Below are 22,488 nucleotides of genomic sequence, written 5' to 3'. Positions count from 1 at the left end.
CTGGCTGCCCCATTGATGTCCCTTTATGGTGGAGTACCATGTGCACATGTGAGAGTCAAGTTCAGGCCATTTGGGCCCTTTAGCCTGTTACAGTTGGACTGGCCAATGGCCTTCTTTGGACATTGCATTTTTCTTTTCTTCATTAAGGTTTGTGTGCCCAGTGCCGCTGTTGGCACACACTGGAGACATGGTTCATTGTTTCATTGTGGGGGGGTGTTGTGCACATGTGTGTGCTTTGGCCAGGTTGTATTGGCCGTGTGTCGGGTGAGTACCTCTTGTTCTGGTGTGTATGGCTTGTGATGGTGTGAGGGGTTGGAGGTGCATTGCAGGGTGGGTAACTGTGCCGTTTCTTCCCTAGTTTACTAGGTCACTGCACTTACCTTCATCGTCTTCATCAGCAGACACGGTGGTGGAGGTATATGGCAAGGAGCAGCACTGGCATGATTTCCAATTCTCTCTCCATGTCTGCTTCGGCATGTTGTGTGTGCCTACGGTGAGTGTTTACTTTTATTTGGTTTGTTTCCACCAGGCTTTGCATGGTGGTGGTTCCCGCCCCGGAACTGACGGTGGTCTTGTGCTTCATTATGTGTTGGGCGGGTGGGGCTTTTCCGTCGGCCTGTGGGCAGCCTCTTCCGTCGATGTCGGCACTCCTATGCTGGCAGTGAGTGGTTTTCAGGTTGGCTGTTTCTCATGTGCTTCATTATTTGGCGGTCCGGCCCACCTGCCTGTTGGCGGTATTTACCGCCACCACTGGTGGTGCAATGTTTCCCGCCATGTTCATAATAACCACCATCTTCCCAATAATGTATGTAAAATGGATGGTTGTGCTCCAAACATCATGCCAAACCTTTGGCGAAAATACACGTGAGTGTGATCCCCTGTAACATATATGAGGTTTGGCACACACATTTTTGAGTCAGTAATGTCCCAGTGACATCGCTACCTGCACAGTGCCGGTGGGTCGGCAAGCATCTCTGGGCCTTGCATGCACTGCATGGTCTGTGTGTGCTAGTGCCAGTCCACTGTTTCTATGCCTCTGTGGCATGCTTCTTTTTCTTCACAGAGTTAGGCTGTAGCATGGCATTCAAACCATAACACATATATGACCCTTCGGGTATACTTACTAAACTTTCACACAACACAGGGCAGCAAGCAAAAGTGCTGAGCTGCATTACGTGAGAGAGCAGAAATGCTCCTTATTTACAATGATATGGAGCATTTCTTCTCTCTCCTTGTGCTGGTACACTTCAGGCAGCCTAGCTCTGATGCAGGCACCCTTACACCAAGGTGCAAGCTTACCTCTGTTGCAGGGAGGATTGTTCCTTCTTCGCAAACCTTCCGGAACAATCCTGCGCAAAAACAATCTCTCTAGACATTTCCTCTTCCTATGTGTGATGTAAGATGAAATAACGATGAGAAAAAAGGATTTTTTTCCTTCTTAGGCCATTGGAGGTGTAGTGATTTCATGCAATCCCAGGTTTACAAACCGTTGTAAATCTGGGATTGCGTGAAATCCATGGTTGGAGGCATGAGAACGCCCATGTTCCAAACATGGAAGGCCTCCCAGAATGAAATGTAATGCAATGCAGCGCAAGACGCTGCAATGTGTTACGTTTTCTCTACAAAGCTAGGCAAACTGGCATGAACCGGCCATTGCATGGCTTTGTAAATATCTACTAGCATTTTGCATCACAGATGTGCCACAAAAGTGGTGCAACCATGACACAAAATGTTAGGAAATATGGTCCTTAGAGTCATAAAAGCAATAATAGATTTTACCTAAGGAGGCACAGCTCCAAGCTCATGGCATATATGTACTTGCCAACAGCTCTACCAACTTCAAGGCCTAGATGATCTATGAGGGCAGCCTCCCAACTGAACACATCTGCTCATTGGTGCGTCAGCTGATGCAGAGCTCCCATAGCTATGAACTGTATGTTGCTGCACCTTCTCCTAACGCTGCTTCAATTCCTGTGTAGTGTACCATTGGTTCACCCTACTCCCAGTGGCAATCGTGTTGGGCAGCTAGTGTGATATTAGCCAAAGGAAGCCAATAAACTCCTCCTCAGATCAATTCCTAATCCTGCCCCTCCCAGACGTATTCCTCCATAAACAAAATACCCTTAACTTACACCAAAACTTACCTTAAACTTCATATTTCCCTAACACTACAAGTCACTTAAAAGACAAACACCCAACAATACCTTGCACAAACAAATACAAAAAACAAATAGAAAATACAAAACAAACTTTTGTGATGCAACAGGGACAGTACAGACACCAACAAAACCAATAAACAGCAATACACTTTTCAGCAATCAACAAACACCTCCACCATCCAGCACAAACAAAACGACTGTAAGGAAAAGTGAAAGTAACTTCACACTTCCTGGTTTGCAATTTCCTGGGCTGTTGCATCACTTTTTTACCAAATGCAGATTTTTTTTCTGATGCATTCTTCACAAAAAATCCACTGTGTGATTTATGGACAATTCATTCACAATGCTATTTTTTTTACACATTGGCATGGATGCATGAGTTCTGGATGACGCAAAGGGTGCAGTGCATCATGCATAAGGTTAATGCATCAGTTTCCATTGATGAAACTAGACTATAGTGTGTTGTACAGTGGAGTGTACTGTGCAATGTAGGTAAAAACTACCAGGGATCACCTATTTGGTTCTAAATTTCCGACCTGACATGTTGGTAACTTGGAACATGTTGTATGTGAATGTTAACAGTGCACATATGTGTGACACATTGTTGGAGGCTGGCCTGGCTTACAGTGGGTACCTGATGGTACTTACACCTTGTGCCAGGTCCAGTTATCCCTAATTAGTAGATTAGAGGTGTTCTAGCAGCTTAGGCTGATAGAGGTAGCTATAGCAGAGCAGCTTAGGCTGAATTAGGAGACATGCAAAGCTCCTACTATACCACTTATATCACTTAGCACTATATCATAAGAACACACACTACTCAAAGTTACTAAAAAAAAGGCACTTTATTTTAGTGACAATATGCCAAAAGTATCTCAGAGGATATACTCCCTTAGGAGGTAAGTAATATAAACAAAATATACACACACAAACCAAAATCAGGTAAGTAAACAGTTAGAAAAGTAGTGCAAACAGTGTAGAACACAATAGAATGCAATAGGAGACAATAGGCCTAGGGCAACACAAATCATATACTACAAAAGTGGAATGCAAACCACGAATGGACCCCAGACCTAGTGCAGTGTGTAGAGGGTTGCTGGGAGTGTAAGAAAACACTAAGGGTGTCCAAGATACCCCACCCCAAGACCCTGAAAAGTAGGAATAAAGTTACCCCACTACCCAGAAAGACAGTAAAGTCGAGATAGGAGATTCTGCAAAGACAACAACTGACTGCAAAGCACTGAAGACGGATTCCTGGACCTGATGTCCTGTAAAGGAAGGGGACCAAGTCCAAGAGTCACGCAAGTGTCCAGGGGGGCAGGAGCCCACTAAACCCCGGATGAAGGTGCAAAAGGGCTTCATCTGGGTGGAAGAAGCCAAAGATTCAGCAACAACGGAAGGTGCCAGGAATTTCTCCTTTAGTCAGAAGATGTCCCATGTCGTGCTGGAGGATGCAGAGCTGTTTCCATACAGAAAGACCGCAAACAAGCCTTGTTAGCTGCCAGAGTTGCAGTTGAAGATTTTGGGTGCTGCCAGGGCCCAGGAAGGACCAGGAGGTCACCCCTTGGAGGAGGAGATGGAGGAGGCGTTCAGCAACACAGAGAGTCAACGCAGAAGCAGGCAGCACCCACAGAAGCACCTGAACAGGCGTTCAGAAGATCTGAGCATGGCGGTTGTCTCAGCACAACAAAAGGAAGTCCCACAAAGTCGGAGTCCAACTCAGCAAGTTGGGCAATGCAGGACAGAGTGCTGGGGACCTGGGCTAGTCTATGCACAAAGGAAGTCTTGCAAAAGTGCACAGAAGCCCTAGCAGCTGCAGTTCATGTAGTACGCAGGATTACTGTCTGGCGTGGGGATGCAAGGACTTACCTCCACCAAATTTGGACAGAAGGGCCACTGGACTGTCAGGAACACTTGGATTCAGCTCCTGTGTTCCAGGGACCACGCTCGTCAAGATGCGAGGGGACCCAGAGGACCGGTGATGCAGAGGTTTGGTGCCTGCGTTGGAAGGGGGAAGATTCCGTCGACCCACTGGAGATTTCTTCTTGCCTTCCAGTGCAGGGTGAAGGCAGACAGCCCTCAGAGCATGTACCGCTAGGAAACAGTCGAGAAAGACAGCAGGATGAGGCGCTACAATGTTGCTGGTAGTCTTCTTGCTAGTTTGTTGTGGTTTTGCAGGCGTCCTGGAGCAGTCAGCTGTCGATGTTTGGCAGAAGTCGAAGAGGGAAGTGCAGAGGAACTCTGGTGAGCTCTTGCATTTGTTGTCTGGTGAGATTCCCACAGGAGAGACCCTAAATAGCCCTCAGAGGAGGATTGGCTACAGAGAAAGGTAAGCACCTATCAGGAGGGTTCTCTGACATCACCTGCTGGCACTGGCCACTCAGAGCTGTCCATTGTGCCCTCACACCTCTGCATCCAAGATGGCAGAGGTCTGGGACACACTGGAGGAGCTCTGGGCACCTCCCCTGGGAGGTGCTGGTCAGGGGAGTGGTCACTTCCCTATGAGCACCCGGGTCCTGTCTAGCATATCCAGGACACATATCAACCACACTGACAACATAGGGTTTCCACTATGAGCAGTTGGGCCCTGGCTAGCAGGATCCCAGTGAGCCAGTAAAAACACCCTGAGATATACGCACAAACAGGCCAAAAGTGGGGGTAACAAGGCTATAAAGAGGCTACCTTCCTATACTCATTGCATCAATGGTGTGGACACTGGGACACACAAGATATCACTGTGAAATACACTGGCATATTGTATTTACTTGAAGTATTAACAATATGTTTGTTTTACAGTTTGTAACATGCTTGCCTGAACGTAGTTAGCCCTGTAGTATGTTGTTAATATGCTCAAATATTGTAGTCCTATGCAAATGTGATACCTAGTGGAATACTTGATTATGGCAAGACTTATGTGACATACTATTGCTCATATTTATAGGTAATTTGTGTAGGACAGCACCGCAAGTCTTCTAGTGTTCACTGTATTTATGAAATATGGCACATTCTCCCCGTGCACTCTCACACCATTTGGTGCCTTGTGCCAACGCACACATTCTTGCACCATGGGGCAAGGGTGTCTGTATTGCATACAGCATTATTTTTGTGAAGAAGGGGAACCTTCCTGCACAAATATAATCCCAAGAGGTGTTTCCTGTTTCTATGTGTGCCGCCTACAGGGGCGGCATACACTTTTGATAAAGCACCAGATTGACGTTCGTAAGTAGATCTGAGGCAGGGTCAAAATCCATGGATGTTGTTTGGAAACACTCACTGTAACACCCCTTTCCTCTCTGCACTGATTAGGGCAGCACTGCAACTTGCACTGCCTTGATTTACTCCATATCTATGAGGTCATGTGAAGACCTTGCAGTAGTGATATTGCATGTAGTCACACTTTCACATAGCTTGTCTTTTTTGTAATCGCTTTGTGTTCTGTTGTTGCTAACACACATAGAGGGAGCTGTAGAAGTGATCTCACTTTTTTTCAAAGTGAGACACACCAACATGATCACATACATGTAACAGGCATGGTAGCCAATCCTGCACCGGCACAGTTGAGGAATCCACATTTATATGTGCAATGTGAAATACCACGATGATTTTGCTATATGCTTGGAAACATTGTGGTAGCATATGGTGATGATATGGGTAGCACTGTGTTCCCATGCACATAATATGTGCCTCTGTTCACAGTCATCAGACAATGAGTTTTCGATACTGTCCTAAACAAGTATGAGGCAGTACAAATGGCTAGATGTATAACACACACATGAAGTCATTGCACACTGTTTACATTTCTGTTAGGATGTCTGACAGTCAGTACCCTGCAGCAGCACACATACTCACATGTCCACACTGTGCCACATTGCTATCAGTGTTTTGTGTAGGTTTTCCTAAGGCACATGCATTTGGCACATGTTGTTGACATGCACACCAATTTTACTGCACATGATGTTGTCCTGCTTTGTTTGCGAGACATAGCTACATACCTTTGCGATGTGCAAAATATCATAGGTGAAATGTGAGTGTCTTGATGTTTCATTTGACTGTGAAATGAGAATGCTTACACAAAGGTAGTGTACATTCATTTATTGCAATTTTTGAACACACTCTGAAACCACTAAATAATTTAGGGCCTGATTTAGATTTCGGCAACTGGGTTACTCTGTCATAACAATGATGGATATCTAGTCTACCGAAATATAAATCCCATAGGAAATAATGGGATTTATATTTCGGAGGACAGGATATCTGTCATTGCTGTGAGGGAAGAACCCATCCCCCTAAACTTAAATCAGGCCCTTAGTGTTCAACAAGATATGTCATTCGTCTATGAAAAAGTTGTTATTTCTTCTCAGTGTATCGGCAATTGAGTGTCTATTTTGATCTTGGTCCTCATCCTCAGCATTATTTTCATCTGTTCCTTCCTGGTCCTCATGACCCTCATCCCATGGGACATTAGTCAGCACCCAAAGGTTGTGCAATATGCAGCACACAAGAATGATTTTGCATACTATGTAATGTATTGAAATCTCCTCCTGGACATGTTGAGACAGTGGGAGTGAGACTTCAGTACTCCAGATGTCCACTCCAATGTGCCCCTGGTCCTGCCAAGGATTTACTGAGAAAATATCAAAACCTTAAATATCGGGATACAGAAATATTGTGTCAAAAATATTGTACACAAAAATATTGTTTTCCTATACTTATAATTGAAAATTTAAAAATATCAAAAAAAAATTGTTTTATAATAATATCAAAAAATATAGACAAACATAACATTATTTAAAATATAAATATAGTTAAAAAAGTAATCATTAAAAATATTAACATGGAACAGTAATATATTGTAAATTAAATATATTTAAACAATGTATATATATATATATATATATATATATAAACATATACTTATTTAAACAAACACGCACAAGTATATGTATATTTGTGTTTTTTATTTACACATATATAATGTAGAACTATTGTTTAATGATAATTAGCATTTGTTTTATAATTTAATATAGTTTTAAAATGTAATATTATAAGAAGTAGCTACATATACACAATGAATCAAAAACCATAACAAATAAACTGGAAATACCAATTTAATTGCACATAAAAATGAAACAATATAAAAAATACATTTTACTAAAAATATATAGTATTGTACAAACATTACTCATTAAAACATAAATTAGATAAAAACAGAGAAATGTTAAACAATATAAACCAAACTATACATTTCTAGGAACAATACACATAGGTGGTCATTCCGACCTAGGCGGGCGGCGGTTGCCGCCCGCCCGTCGGAAGCCGCCTGAATACCGCCCCGCGGTCAATAGACCGCGAGGGGTATTCTGACTTTCCCGCTGGGCCGGCGGGCAATCTGATTCAGATCGCCCGCCGGCCCAGCGGGAAAGCGCCTTCCACAAGGAAGCCGGCTCGGAATCGAGCCGGCGGAGTGGAAGTCGTGCGACGGGTGCAGCAGCACCCGTCGCGCTTTTCAGTGTCTGCATCGCAGACACTGAAAAGCCTAGTTGGGCCCTGTTAGGGGGCCCCTGCCGTGCCCATGCCATGGGCACGGCAGGGGCCCCCAGGGGCCCCGCGACCCCCCCTACCGCCATCCTGTTCATGGCGGCTTTCCCGCCATGAACAGGATGGCGGTAGGGGGGGTCAGAATCCCCTCGGCGGCGCAGCGTGCTGCGCCGCCTTGGAGGATTCTAAGGGGCAGTGGAAAACCGGCGGGAGACCGCCGGTTTTCCCGTTCTGACCGCGGCCAAAGCGCCACGGTCAGAATGACCAAGGGAGCACCGCCGGCCTGTCGGCGGTGCTCCCGCCCCCGTTGGCCCTGGCGGTAGAGAACCGCCAGGGTCAGAATGAGGGCCATAATATTCCCACTCCACTCTGTGCAACAGTAGGTGAAACGTTGGACTGAAAAGGAAAACAAATATTATTTCCACTCCAGTCTGTGCAACAGTAGGGAAAGAGTTGGGTTCAGAAGTGATAACGTTTACTATTTCCACTCCAGGCAATGCAACAGTAAGTGAGATGTTGGACTTGGGAGAGGTTTAGTTTACTATTCCCACTCCAGTCAGTGAAACAGTAAGGAAAGTGGTGGACTCAAGAGCGGTAACATTTACTGTTCCCATTCCAGTCTCTGCAACAATAGGGAAAGTGGTTGACTCAGGAGGGGTAAATTATACTATTCCCACTCCAGTCAGTCAAATAGTAGGGAAAAGAATGGACTCGGGGATGGGGGTAAAATTTACTATTCCCACTCCATTTGTTGCAACAATAAGAAAAGCACTTCACTTCAAACACATACCTTATTTTAAAACAAGTATTAATTTCATAAAATTATAAAACTATTAACATAAAATGAAATACACACATTAAAAAGACAATTAAAATAAATCTAACTTGTTCTATAATAATTATTTCAAAAAATTCCCACACTATAGTCGCACATTAAACACAAATCTAAATTTAAAAAAATTATGATATTTACACAATTTACATCATTAATTAGCAATTAATGAATTAATTATAAGCAAATAATTTATAATTGATAAATTATTTAATTACCTTCCCACCCTAAACCCCTACATATCCAAAAATCCACACCTAATGTGTGAATAATTAATACTTTATAATTTATTATAAAATTGGCTTCCCTCCCTATACCCTTACAAACCCAACAACCCAACCTAAAATATAAATTACAAAATAATAATAATAATTACACAGTTTACATAGTTAATTAACAATTAATTAATATGTTATCAATAATCAATAATTTATCAATTAATTCATTAACGGCTCACCTTATACCCTAGAAACCCAACAACACAACAATATTAGTTACACAATTTACATACTTAATAATAAAATAAATAATTAATATTAATTAAAAAAATATATAAATTAATAATGCATAATTAACTTCCCATCCTGTACCCCTACGAACTTCACAACCTGCTACAACACTATAAATTACCATTTTACAATTAATTTAATGTATAAATATTATTTAAACACATAAAGCAACTTAAAAAATGATGGGGGTCATTACAACAATGACGGTATAAGGCGCTTACCGCCGTGCAGAAGACCACCAACACACCGCCGCGGCCGCAGTAGACCGCCACAGCAATTATGACACACATCACGGAATCCGCCGAAATTCAGACACCCACACAACCCTGCCACACCAAAGGCCAGCGATAAACATGCGGAAACAAATCTTCCACCTCCACGCCAACAGAAATACGCCCATGCTATTACGACCCACGAATCCACGCGGCGGTCATTCAACCGCAGTATTCCATTGGCAGTACACATCGCCGCGCTCAAAATACACACACAGCTCCAAAACACTGCCACATTGGACAATTACAAATACACACACCTGATACACATACACACACCACTCCCACACACCCAACACAATATAAAATACACACCCACATCACCCACAAACCCCTACAACCACAAATTCTGAGAGAAGGCGAGAGAGCACAGCTATTGACAACCCCATCACACAGAGGCACACAACACCATCACCCACACAACATCCACGCACAAAACACCACATACCACTACACTCACCACACACATCACCACATACACCACCCCACACTCACACACACCACCCCATGGCACGCCAAAGACACCCCCGCTTCTCTGAGGAGGAGCTCAGGGTCATGGTGGAGGAAATCGTCCGGGTAGAGCCACAGCTATTTGGCTCACAGGTACAGCACACATCAATAGCCAGGAAGATGGAGTTATGGCGCAGAATAGTGGACAGGGTGAACGCCGTGGGGCAGCACCCAAGAAATAGGGAGGACATCAGGAAGAGGTGGAACGACCTACGGGGGAAGGTGCGTTCCACGGTCTCCAGGCACAACATCGCGGTGCAGCGGACTGGTGGTGGACCCCCACCTCCTCCCCCACAACTAACAACATGGGAGGAGCAAGTCTTGACCATCTTGCATCCTGAGGGCCTCGGAGGAGTCGGTGGAGGATGGGACACTGGTAAGTCAAATCTTAACTATCACATCCCCCACCCTACCTGCATGCTATCACACACCCCGACCCTCACACCCTCCCCTATCACCCCAAATCCTCACTAATCTGCTCATAACAAAAACCACCCATCCCAGCACCAAGCCCTGCATGACACAACTAAGCATGGTCACCCCTCACTAAAGCATGCTCACTGCACATACCCAGAACACCGCCCCAACCATCATCACACAAGCCCCCACACAGGAATGCCTACACTGGGGTTAACGCACACCCACCCATTGCACACCATGAAATACACACATTCAATAATCATGTACTTATACCCCTGCAGGAACCCGAAGGTCCGTCACCACACTAGAGGGTCCAGACAACACCACTCCACCCCCAGAAGAGGCCCACAGTGACGACAGCAGCTCTGCCCCACTGGATCTTGATGACCAGCCCGGACCATCGTGGGCCTCAGGACAGTCGGTTGCCCTTGCCCAGTCACAGCCCAACACTGAGCTTCCACCCTCTGGTAACACCAGCACAGCACCCACCCTGTGGGCCCAAACCTCCCTACCCAGGACAGGTCTATCAGCGTTGTGTCCACCACTACAGGGCACCCAGGCTAACCCACCACCCCAACAACAACAGGGACCTGGGGGCAGTGGTAGTGGGCACAAGGTCCAGGGGACGGAGGCACAGGAACACCGGGGACCTGGGAGGGCTGCTGTGCGACAGAGGGAGGACAGGCCAAGGGAACCAACTCTCCACAAGGCCCTCTCCTCCATCATGGGAGCCTACCACCACTCCCAGGAGACGATGGCGACGGTCCTGGACAAGTTGCAGGAGACCCTGCGTCTGCAGGAGGAGCAGTATTTGGGGTTCAGGGAGGAGCTCAGGTCCATCGGCTCCGCCCTGGGCACCATCGTAGGGGTGCTAATGGACATTCAAAAGACCTTGAGGGACACTGTGGCACTCCAAGGGGCCCCTGACACTAGCCAGGATGATGAACTGCCCACCACCTCAGCCGGCGCTAGTGGACAGGAGGCACCGCCACAGGACCACCACACCAGCACCCCACCCCTGCAGACGGACAACCACCACGCAAGCGGTCCCTGAGATCCAGGAACAGGACAGAGCAAGATGGCAAGACCCCCGCCAGGAAATAAGACCACCCTGATTGTCCCCCCACTGTCCCACTTTGTTACCCTGTCCATATTCGAACTGCCCCAGCTCCACTTCTAAAGCCCAGATGGCCAGTGCACCTTTGAGACTAATAGACTGGACTCTGCCATGGGCATTCCTCCACCATCACCCATCACCATTTTACAACCCCCCAACATTTTATGAGCACTTAAATAAACACCCTTGAAACACCAAAAAATCTGGAGTCAGTCTATGATTTGGTACTTTGTATTATCAATCACAGTGTCATAATGGGTTACCCATTGTAAGGCTAACATACCTATGTCACACATCACAAGCCCTTGGAGGATGCAAGCAGTTGACACGTAGGTTACCACACTTGTGAAACTGAAATGGAAGGGTACAACTCAATTCACAAATAGTGAGTGAAATGTAGGTACAGGATAGAGGTAGACGTGTGAAAGTTAATGTAATGTCAAACCAGAAAATGTTCTCACCTGTGTGTCACTGGAAATGTTGCTGTATGACTGACTCCCTGTTGTCGTTTTCTTCTTCCTCAGCTTCATCCTCATCACTGTCCACAGGCTCCACAGGCTCCTCAGCTGCTACAACACCGTCATCTGGATCATCCTCCTGCAGAAAAGGCACCTGGCGTCGCAATGCCAAATTATGGAGCATGGAGCAGGCGACGATGATGTCGCACACCTTCTTCGGTGAGTAGAATAGGGATCCACCTGTCATATGGAGGCACCTGAACCTGGCCTTAAGGAGGCTGAAGGTGCATTCGATAACCCTCCTAGTCCGCCCATGGGCCTCATTGTACCGTTCCTCTGCCCTGGTCCTGGGATTCCTCACTGGGGTCAATAGCCAGGAAAGGTTGGGGTAACCAGAGTCCCCCAATAGCCATACACGGTGCCTCTGGAGTTGACCCATCATATCAGGGATGCTGCTATTCCGCAGGATGTAGGCGTCATGCACAGAGCCAGGGAACATAGCATTTACCTGCGAGATGTACTGGTCTGCCAAACAGACCCTCTGGACATTCATGGAATGATAACTCTTCCTGTTCCTGTACACCTGTTCACTCCTGCGGGGGGGACCAGAGCTACATGGGTCCCATCAAAGGCACCTATGACGTTGGGGATATGTCCAAGGGCATAGAAGTCACCTTTCACTGTAGGTAAATCCTCCACCTGAGGGAATATGATGTATCTCCTTACGTGTTTCAGCAGGGCAGACAACACTCTGGACAAGACGTTGGAAAACATAGGCTGGGACATCCCTGATGCCATGGCCACTGTTGTCTGAAATGACCCACTTTCAAGGAAATGGAGCACTGACAGCACCTGCACGTCAGGGGGGATTCCAGTCGGATGGCGGATCGGTGACATCAGGTCTGGCTCCAACTGGGTACATAGTTCCTGGATAGTGGCACGGTCAAACCTGTAGGTGACGATGACATGTCTTTCTTCCATTGTCAACAGGTCCACCAGCGGTCGGTACACCGGAGGATTCCGCCATCTTCTCATGTGTCCCAGCTGACGGTACCTACGAAGGACAACAGCGAACAACCAGTCACTATTCCTCCAGGTATTTACCCACAGTTACACACAAGACTACACCAGACACAAAACCCTTCCTGTATGTGTGTTGAGTGTAGGCCTAGCTATGTGTTGCGCAGTAGTAAATGAAACCATGTGGACCCCTGAAATGGCGGCTGCCTGACCTCTAAACTGGGACAATGGGATTGTGGGGTAACTGCGCTGGCGTTGCACCCCGTTGTGGTAGGCGGTCGTAGACCGTGGCGCAATGCTGCATTGGTTAACATTGGACCCTATGGGTCCCAGGAGCCAATGAACAGGTGCGCCGGCGGTGATGATGCGCACCACCACGGACGTCACCGCCGCGGACGTCACCGCCATTTTCTATCTCTTCAATCACTACATACCTGACCTTCGACAGGAGAGGACCTACACTGCTAGTGCTGCTGTGACCTCGGTCTGGAAGCGACGATGGCTGCTGCGTCTGGGGAAAGGGCCCCTGGCTTCACTGCACAGGAGTTGGAGAAACTTGTGGATGGGGTCCTCCCCAGTACACGCTACTCTACGGTCCTCCAGACCAACAGGTTAATACACAGGGAGCACGTGGTATGGGCTAGGCCTGGGTGGAGAGGGCTGGGTGGAAGAGGGAAGGGGGCAGAGTACATAGAACATTAATGCATGTGAATGAATGGGCCACATGGCCAGAGTAGGAAGGGGGCCACTCACATTGACGGTGCAGTTGGTAATGACTGTTCCTCTTCCCTTGTGCATGTCATGTAGGTCAGCGCCCACCAGAAGAGGGACATTTGGCGTGCCATCGCCAAGGAGGTCTGGACCCTGGGGGCCCACCAGAGACGGGGCACCCACTGCCGCAAGAGATGGGAGGACATTCGCCGCTGCAGCAAGAAGACGGCGGAGGCTCAGCTGGGGATGGCCTCCCAACGTGGGAGGGGTGCCCGTCGCACCATGACCCCCCTGATGTTCCGGATCCTGGCGGTGGCCTACCCGGAGTTGGATGGGTGCTTGAGGACATCACAGCAGACACAAGGGGGTGAGTACAACCTCATTCTGTGGACTTTGCGTGCAGTGGAGGTGTCTGGGTGGGGGAGGTGGTCTGTGGGTGTCCCTAGGCCAGGGCGAATTCTGTAGGCAGGGCCCATCCGTAATGTAGGCCATGTGGCACTCAACCCCCCCTCAGCAGAGTGCCAAGTTGAGGTATAGTTGCCCCTGTGGCATCCATGTGCGCAGATGTCCACCATTGCCATGTAGGCCATATCCCAGAAATTGCATGTGCAGAGGGCAGGAGCACGGCGTTATGCAGGGGGCTGCTGCGTCTGTCTTGTCCGCCAACGGTAGCGGAATGCCATGCACTAAAACTCTCTTTCTTCTGTCTCCCTCCCTTTTCCTGCTCTCCCTGTCCTCTTGTACATCAGCATCATCAGGCGGAGGTACAGTGGCACCGGAGCACGAGGAAGCTGCATCCCACATGGCCATGGAGGGCCACACCACAGACTCTGAATGCACGTGTGGGACGGAGAGCGAGGGGAGCTTCACGTCGGCCACCGGATCACCAACCAGCGACACGGACTCGTCCGCCGATGGGAGCTCCCCTGTGGTGGCGGCACCATCTGTGCGCCCCACTTCTACAGGTACAGCCGCCACCTCCCCTACCAGCACCGCCCTCCCAGCAGCCCCTCAGCGTTCGCCCCGTGCCCACTCACCCAGGAGGGTGGGCATCACCTTCGCCCCAGGCACCACAGGCCCTGCCCCAGTCACCCCAGCTGCCCTCAGTGAGGAGGCCATTGACCTCCTCAGGTCACTCACTGTTGGGCAGTCTACCATTGTGAATGCTATCCAGGGTGTAGAACGAGAGTTGCAACATGGTAATGCATTCCTGGAGGGCATTCATTCTGGTCAGGCTGTCCTTCAGCGAACCCTGCAATCTCTGGCCTCACCACTGATGGCAGCCATTGTCCCTGTGTCCAGCCTCCCCCCTCCAACTTCCTCCACCCAGACCCAATCCCCTGTACCCCAGCCCATCCCAAGCACACCTACAGACCAGCATGCACACAAGTCAACACACACAAGTAGCTCAAGCAAACATAGACACCACACACACACCACAGGCACTCATGCAAGCCTCACCCACATACAGACACAGCAACATCCACTGTCTCCACTGTGTCCCCCTCCTCCTCTTCTCCCTCCTCCCTCCCAGTCTCGTCTACACACACACCTGCATGCACCACATCTACAGGCACTAGGACTCACACCAGGACACCCAGCACCACAAGCCGCTCACCTGCACTCACCACCTCCACTGCCATTTACACATCCCCTGTGTCCTCTCCCAGTGTGTCTGTGACGCCCCCTCCCAAAGTACCCAAACGCCGGCAATCACTCACCCAACATCCATCCACCTCACGACAGCCTCCAGTACCTGCACCTGCACCCAAAACACCTAAAGTGACACCTCCTACAACCACCTCCTCTTCCTCCACTCCCAGACCCCCTCCAGCTACCCATCCCAGTGTTCCTCAGAAACTGTCCCTATGTCAAATTGACCTTTTTGCCCCCCCCTCCAATTCACCAGTCCCGTCGTAGCGCCTCAGCCAAAAAGCCTCCAATACCAGTGGTGTGTGTTCAAGGTTTGTGGAGTGCACCGGCCACCAGGGCAGGCAGTAGGACCCGGAGTCAAGGCACTGGCAACCCACCGCCTGTAAAGGCTCTGAAATTGGAGAGTGGCCGACGGGACCGTGTTAAGACTCCTGGTGGGACAACAAGTGACATGGGTTCGAAGGGGATTGGTGAGTCAGCTGTAACTCCAACAAAGGTGGGGAAGGTCCAGAGGAAGTCTGCCCAGCCAGTTGTGAGTGTCACGGTGGAGAAGTGCGCCATCATTTCCGGCGGTCCTGACACAACCGCCAGCACAGTCGTCACTGGTCCAGAGACCACCGCCACCGCCGGAGTCACAGCCCAGGAGGGCCCAAGTATCGTCACTGGTCCAGAAACCACTGCCGGAGTCACAGCCCAGGAGGGCCCAAGTATTGTTACTGGTCAGGAGACCACCGCCGGAGTCACAGCCCAGAAGGGCCCAAGTATCGTCAGTGGTCAGGAGACCACAGCCCAGGAGGGCCCAAGTATCGTCAGTGGTCAGGAAACCACTGCCGGAGTCACAGCCCAGGAGGGCCCAAGTATCGTTACTGGTCAGGAGACCACCGCCGGAGTCACAGCCCAGGAGGGCCCAAGTATCGTTACTGGTCAGGAGACCACCGCCGGAGTCACAGCCCAGGAGGGCCCAAGTGTCATCAGTGGTCAGGAGACCACCGCCGGAGTCACAACCCAGGAGGGCCCAAGTATCATTACTGGTCAGGAGACCACCACCGGAGTCACAGCCCAGGAGGGCCCAAGTATCGTTACTGGTCAGGAGACCACCGCCGGAGTCACAGCCCAGGAGGGCCCAAGTATCGTTACTGGTCAGGAGACCATCGCCGGAGTCACAGCCCAGGAGGGCCCAAGTATTGTTACTGGTCAGGAGACCACCGCCGGAGTCACAGCCCAGGAGGGGCCCAGATGCCACAGCCCCGCTGGGCAATGATGGAACATCATGCCACCCACCAATGCCCATTGTAGAGAACGTCATGCCACACACCAATGTCCGTATCAGAACCGCCATGTGAAAGCACCGCTGAACAGTCCAGAACCGCCATGTCAAAGCACCGCTGAACGGGGCAAAGACCGCCATGTGAAAGCACAGCTGAACAGGGCAAAGACTGCCATGTCAAAGCACCGCTGAACAGGGCAAAGACCGCCATGTCAAAGCACCGCTGAACAGGGCAAAGACCGCCATGTCAAAGCACCGCTGAACAGGGCAAAGACCGCTATGTGAAAGCACCGTTGAACAGGGCAAAGACCGCCATGTCAAAGCACCGCTGAACAGGGCAAAGACCGCCATGTCAAAGCACCGCTGAACAGGGCAAAGACCGCTATGTGAAAGCACCGCTGAACAGGGCAAAGACCGCTATGTGAAAGCACCGCTGAACAGGGCAAAGACCGCCATGTCAAAGCACCGCTGAACAGGGCAAAGACCGCCATGTCAAAGCACCGCTGAACAGGGCAAAGACCGCCATGTCAAAGCACCGCTGAACAGGGCATGCACCGTGTAGGAATGAAGAGGCCGCCACATCAGGCATCCTTCTCCCATGTGCAGCTGGGACAGTGACAGGACATGAACTTTCACGGGGAGACTCATCCAGTCTGGGCACCAGTCCCACCCAGTACCAGTAGAGAACTGCATCTACTTGAGAGACTGTGGCTTTGCACTCCCCAGGATGGCACAGTGGGCAAACCACCCACTGTAGAGACTTGAGAGACTGTGGCTTTGCACTCCCCAGGATGGCACAGTGGGCAAGCCACCCACTGTAGAGACTTGAGAGACTGTGGCTTTGCACTCCCCTGGATGGCACAGTGGGCAACCCACCCACTGTAGAGACTTGAGAGACTGTGGCTTTGCACTCCCCAGGATACATCAATGGACATGGAGCCCCGTCGTGGATCTGGCTTTGCATTCATGTGGCTGAGGTGCCCCCCCTTCCCATCCCCCTGAGGTGCCTGTAGTGTTTCTATCTGATGCCCCAGCAGTGTTCTCTCCGATTTTGGTCAGGTATAGTTTGTGGGCCTCACCCATGCATTTTTGGACTGTTGGTGCACGGACATTGTTGTGTACATATCTGCACTACTTCTCGGATTGTATGTTAAATAAGAGTGATTTTGAGATATACATATCTGTATATTTTTGTATGACATGTATATTGCCACATTACAATGTTTGCCCGAAATTCGCTTTGTGTTTTCATTCTTCCGGGGGGATTGTGGGTTGTTACTGTGATTTTTGTGACTGCATTGGTGTGTATGTTGTAATATGCGAGGGTGGGGGAGGGGGTGTTTGTTGGGTGTCCCCCTAACATTTGCCTCCCCCCTTCCCCGTGTCGTAGGTGCAGTACTCACCGATGTCTTCGGCACCTATGTAGCTGTTGGTCGTAGAGGAGCATGTAGGATTTGTAATTCGGGCTCCATGGTGTCCTCGTTCCTCGTGGGATGTGTTCAGGTGAGCGTTTTCCCATAGCAAAATCTGTTTCTGCCGTGTTTTTATCCACGGTGAATCCGCCCCGGAAAAGGTGGCGGATTGGCAGGTTGTAATTGTGTGGGCGGTACATTGTCTCCCGCCTGTCTGTTGGCGGTAATCGCCGCGCTGCTTGCCTGTACCGCTGTGGCGGGCGGTGTGTTAAAGTGGCTGTCTTTGTTGCCGGTTACCGCCAGGGTCATATTTCCCTTTTTTTGTCCGCCGGCCTGTTTGCGGTATTTACGCAGCTTTAACACCGTCCGCCAGGGTTGTAATGACCCCCCAAATCTTTTATCTTAAAACAATAATATTTCTTTCAGTGGTATTTGTACACACAACATTTTTGTGTCACAATATTAAAACCTTAATTTTTCTATAGCTCAATATTTTTTAATCAATGTTTTGTCTGAACACCTTGCCAAGTTGGCTGTTGTAGTTCTGCCTGCACTCAGTATGGGGATGGCCACATGGGGTCATGACTCATTGCTGCGAAACATATATTTGGCAATCTGAAAAATCAGGAAACCAGAATGCAGTCAGTGATCATGATAATTGATGGACCAACATCCAAGTGAATGTCTGTTACTGTTATCTGTATCGAATGACATACACGTTTTCACCAGAATGGGACCTGCACTGACATTGAACGGCATACATGCCCTTTCTTTTTTATATTACTGACAGTGTACTACACGTACAAGTATACTGGCCTGTGTGATAAATTCACTATTTGTAAAACTTGTTCTTGGCAATAGCATGAATGTGGTGATTATTTACTGATATGGAGTTTGAGTAGGCCATTGAGGAGCCACTTCTCACACACTTCTTAATTGTATTGGCTTGGGACTACTCTTAGCATTTCTGACCTACTACATGTCTACATTTTAAAATGTTACCTGCTTCAGATGGTGTGGTCCCATTCTTTCACACAGAATTGGATGTGACAGTATTAGTCTCTGTTGTTCAGTGGCTACTGCCATGGATGTATTTGTGAGAGCATGTACATGTAGGACATTATTGTCTACACATGGCAATGCATTGTGGTCACTATGTTGACAGGACACAAGGGCACAGAAATAAAAGAATCTTGCACTGTACAGTGCAACTAGTTAATTATCAGCGCTGTTCTGCCTCACTAAATAGTGGCAGTATAGGAGATATTTTAGGGCATACAGCACAGTTCTGAGTTTTCAAGCTGTACTGGCACACAGTAGGCTGCATAGCACCAAGAAAGGCACAAATGCAACATGATGAATGTGTGGGTAAATTTCCTATGAGGTGTACTTTGTTCATGAGGGACTGCCTTCCTGCACACCTGTACCCTTATAGGCCTGATAGTGATTGTCTATGTGCCACTAAATGCACCACACATACGTGACTGGAGTGTTTAGGATCACTTAGGTTGTTGTTCCATGTTATACATGACCTGGGGAGGGCAATTGTTTAGAGACATTTCACAGTTTAGCTTGTGTTGAATGCATGACATGCCTCATGACCACTTGATTTATATGTGGACACACAGACAACCTACATGAAAGTTCTTCCTTGCACACAGTGTAGCAGCAAAGCATTTTAGCGCATTGCATTGCTCAAGTTCTACCCACCACTGAGAGGCATACCCAGTGGCTTAGCAGGTGTTAAAATGTGTGACTTGCAGGTTTACATGCCACATGTGATATGGGGTATGCTTCAAGTATGAGGCCTGCCCTTCCTAAGTATGAGCTGTCTCAGTCACCAAACACAGAGATGGATATATTATTATACATTATTTATAGTTTTTGGGTCTTTCATGTACTTCAGAACTTCAGATGTACTTACTAACCAGAAGGCCATTCCCATTAGCCCCAATCTGGAAGCGTTTGTTGATGATGGAGTGCCTGAAGATGTAGACATCATGAGCACTCGCAGGGTACTTTGATAGTACATTGACAAACATCCAAAGATGGTCCACCTTTTCCTGTACATTGATGGAATATGTGTGCTTCCTATTGTGGTACAGGTAGGATGTAGCAGCAGGAGGCACCAGTTGCACATGGGTCTAATCCACTGCCCCCAAGACATGAGGGAAGCCAGCAATGGCATAGAAGCCTTGCTAGTTGTCCGGTTGTTGCTACTGTGTCTTGGGGAAAATGATGTACTGGGGTGTCAAGCTGATGCTGGCATCCAGGACGGAGAGTAGGAATGCTGAAAAGGATGGTTGTCGGTTTGACCTGTGGGGGGATGCTGGTGCACCTATGTGATGTTACATGGAGCCTTGGTGCAATGTAGTTCAGGAGCTGTATGATGGACTCCCTCCTGAGCCTATAGTAAGTGATGACCTCCTCCTCCCTTAGGTCAATGAGGATAGTCCTATGGTCGTATATCTGCTCCCTTCTCCTGCACTGCCTCCATGGTGGTGGTGAACGTGGTGGTGGTCTTCTCGCTGCTCTTAGCTAAAGCATTAGCACCACAATGGCATAGCTGAGATAGCCAAATAGATTTTGGTATGTTCTGTGTTTATATCCCAGTCCCAGTGCATCATGTCTTATGGCTGGGTTGCCGATTCGCAGAAATTTGGCTCATTTTAGCCTATGCGTACCACTTGCCAACAATTGTTCACGTTCCCATAGACTCGTAAATATCAATGTGTCAGTTCTGTGTTGGCTTTTAAAAGAAACAGTTTATCCTTTTTTTAACAAAAATGATCTCATAGTGTTTTAGACTTGGGCGGGGGGGTTACTTTTACTTGGTGTTATTGTGCACTTACATGGTGGGGGACCAGAGCAGGGGTTGAGCAGACTATTCAGCCATGTGCAGTGCCAATAGTCTTTCTTTCAGTTTTATTAGTCACTTTAGTGTGCTTGGTGCTCTAGTGCTTGAGAGACCATAAGATATAATGGCAGCTGGCCTAAGGACGCACAGCGGACGCATGCAGCGGGTGCACCACTGTTGCGCTGAAGGCGTGCTTATAACAAGCCCGTCCCCAGCCTTCTGGGGCCAGGGACCCTGCCCATTCAGTTGTAAGGGATTTAGAATGATTGAGTTATTCAACAATAGAGCTGAAAAGTCTAAACAGACAGTTGGACAATACTTGTCAGCATCTCGTGGATCCAGGCATAGTACCAGTCAAATGCGTCTCATGTAACTTTTCTTCAGACATGTCTGAGTTAGAAGAATGAAGGGAGCTCGCCATAAGGTCAAGCAGGGAAATGTGCTAACCAACACCTAGGTGGAGCATGTTCTTAGTTAACTGAGGGCCCTCTCCAAACATGGAAAAGAAGTGTTTAGTTTCTTAAAAGATACTCAGCTAACAGCCCTCTTCCTGACTGCAACTTGGCTCAATGAGGAAAATGGGCTGGATATTGTGGAGGCCTTGCTGGCAGGATATGGAATTGCCAGATGTGAGTGGGGCAGTCAGAAAGGGAGAGCAGTGGCAATAATTGTGAATTGGAATGTAAATGTATCCCTGTCCAAATCCCAGGATATGGAAGTTTGGCCTTCTCTATTAAACTCTCCCACAAGTATATGTTCTCAAAGATGCTGAAATATCATCCTTCCGGTCTAGCTCTGGAGTTTATAAAAGTGGTGCCCGATATATTAGCACCCCTAGACAGCGACTTTCATGTACTGGGTGACCTAAATATTCATGTAGAATATTTGGACTGCGCTTAGGTTGCCAACTTTCTGAATGATTTAGCTGTAATACACCTAAATAAGTTGGTGCACTTGCCAACACATGAGAAGGGTAATACGATTGACACAATTTTCTTGAACGTACCCAATATGACAATAGAGACACCTCGGCAAATGGTTTGAACAGACCATTACATTATCCCTTTTTCAATCTCCAGAGTAGGGAAAGATACAGCAAGAACTACATGCTCTAAAAGGCCCCAAAAATGGTCTAGATTAGATGTGTCCAGATTGGAGCAAGCCTTAGGTAAATCAGACACAGTAGTAACAAATTATGCAGGGGTAACTATAGCAGAACTAAAATATGATGAAATAAGCAAACAGACATAAAAAGCATTTCTGAAAAAGTACCATAGTGCAATTCGGAGAGCGCACACAATTGACCTTGCCGAAAGGATTAAGAAATCTACCAATTCCTCTCTTGACCCCATAGAAAATGGTCCCACCTTCTCTATGCAGTGATGTGAAGCTTTGATGAATCATTTCCTGGGAAAGGTAGGGGACATGTATGAGGCCCTCTCAGAGTCAGCAGAAGGCATGGGGAATGGGAACAACAGACCAAAAGTTAAGAACAGTAAGGTAACGCTTTCCACCTCTGACCAAAGAGGAAGTGAGAGATGTGGCAATCTCAGTGAAGTTAGGCTCTCCACTGGACCCTGCCCCAATTGCTATTTTATAGAAGGAGGGCAGATTTGTTTACTCTTTTCTCGAGAAAAGTGCAGGGTCCCACTGGAATGGAAACACACCATCATCCACCCGTTAATAAAAAAATCCAACCTTAATCCCGAGCTGATAGGAAATTACAGACCTGTTTCTCTTCTGCCTGGAGTTAATA

Source organism: Pleurodeles waltl, chromosome 1_1, assembly GCF_031143425.1.
Source record: "Pleurodeles waltl isolate 20211129_DDA chromosome 1_1, aPleWal1.hap1.20221129, whole genome shotgun sequence".
Lineage (NCBI taxonomy): Eukaryota > Metazoa > Chordata > Amphibia > Caudata > Salamandridae > Pleurodeles > Pleurodeles waltl.
Note: the sequence above shows the minus strand (reverse complement) of the source record.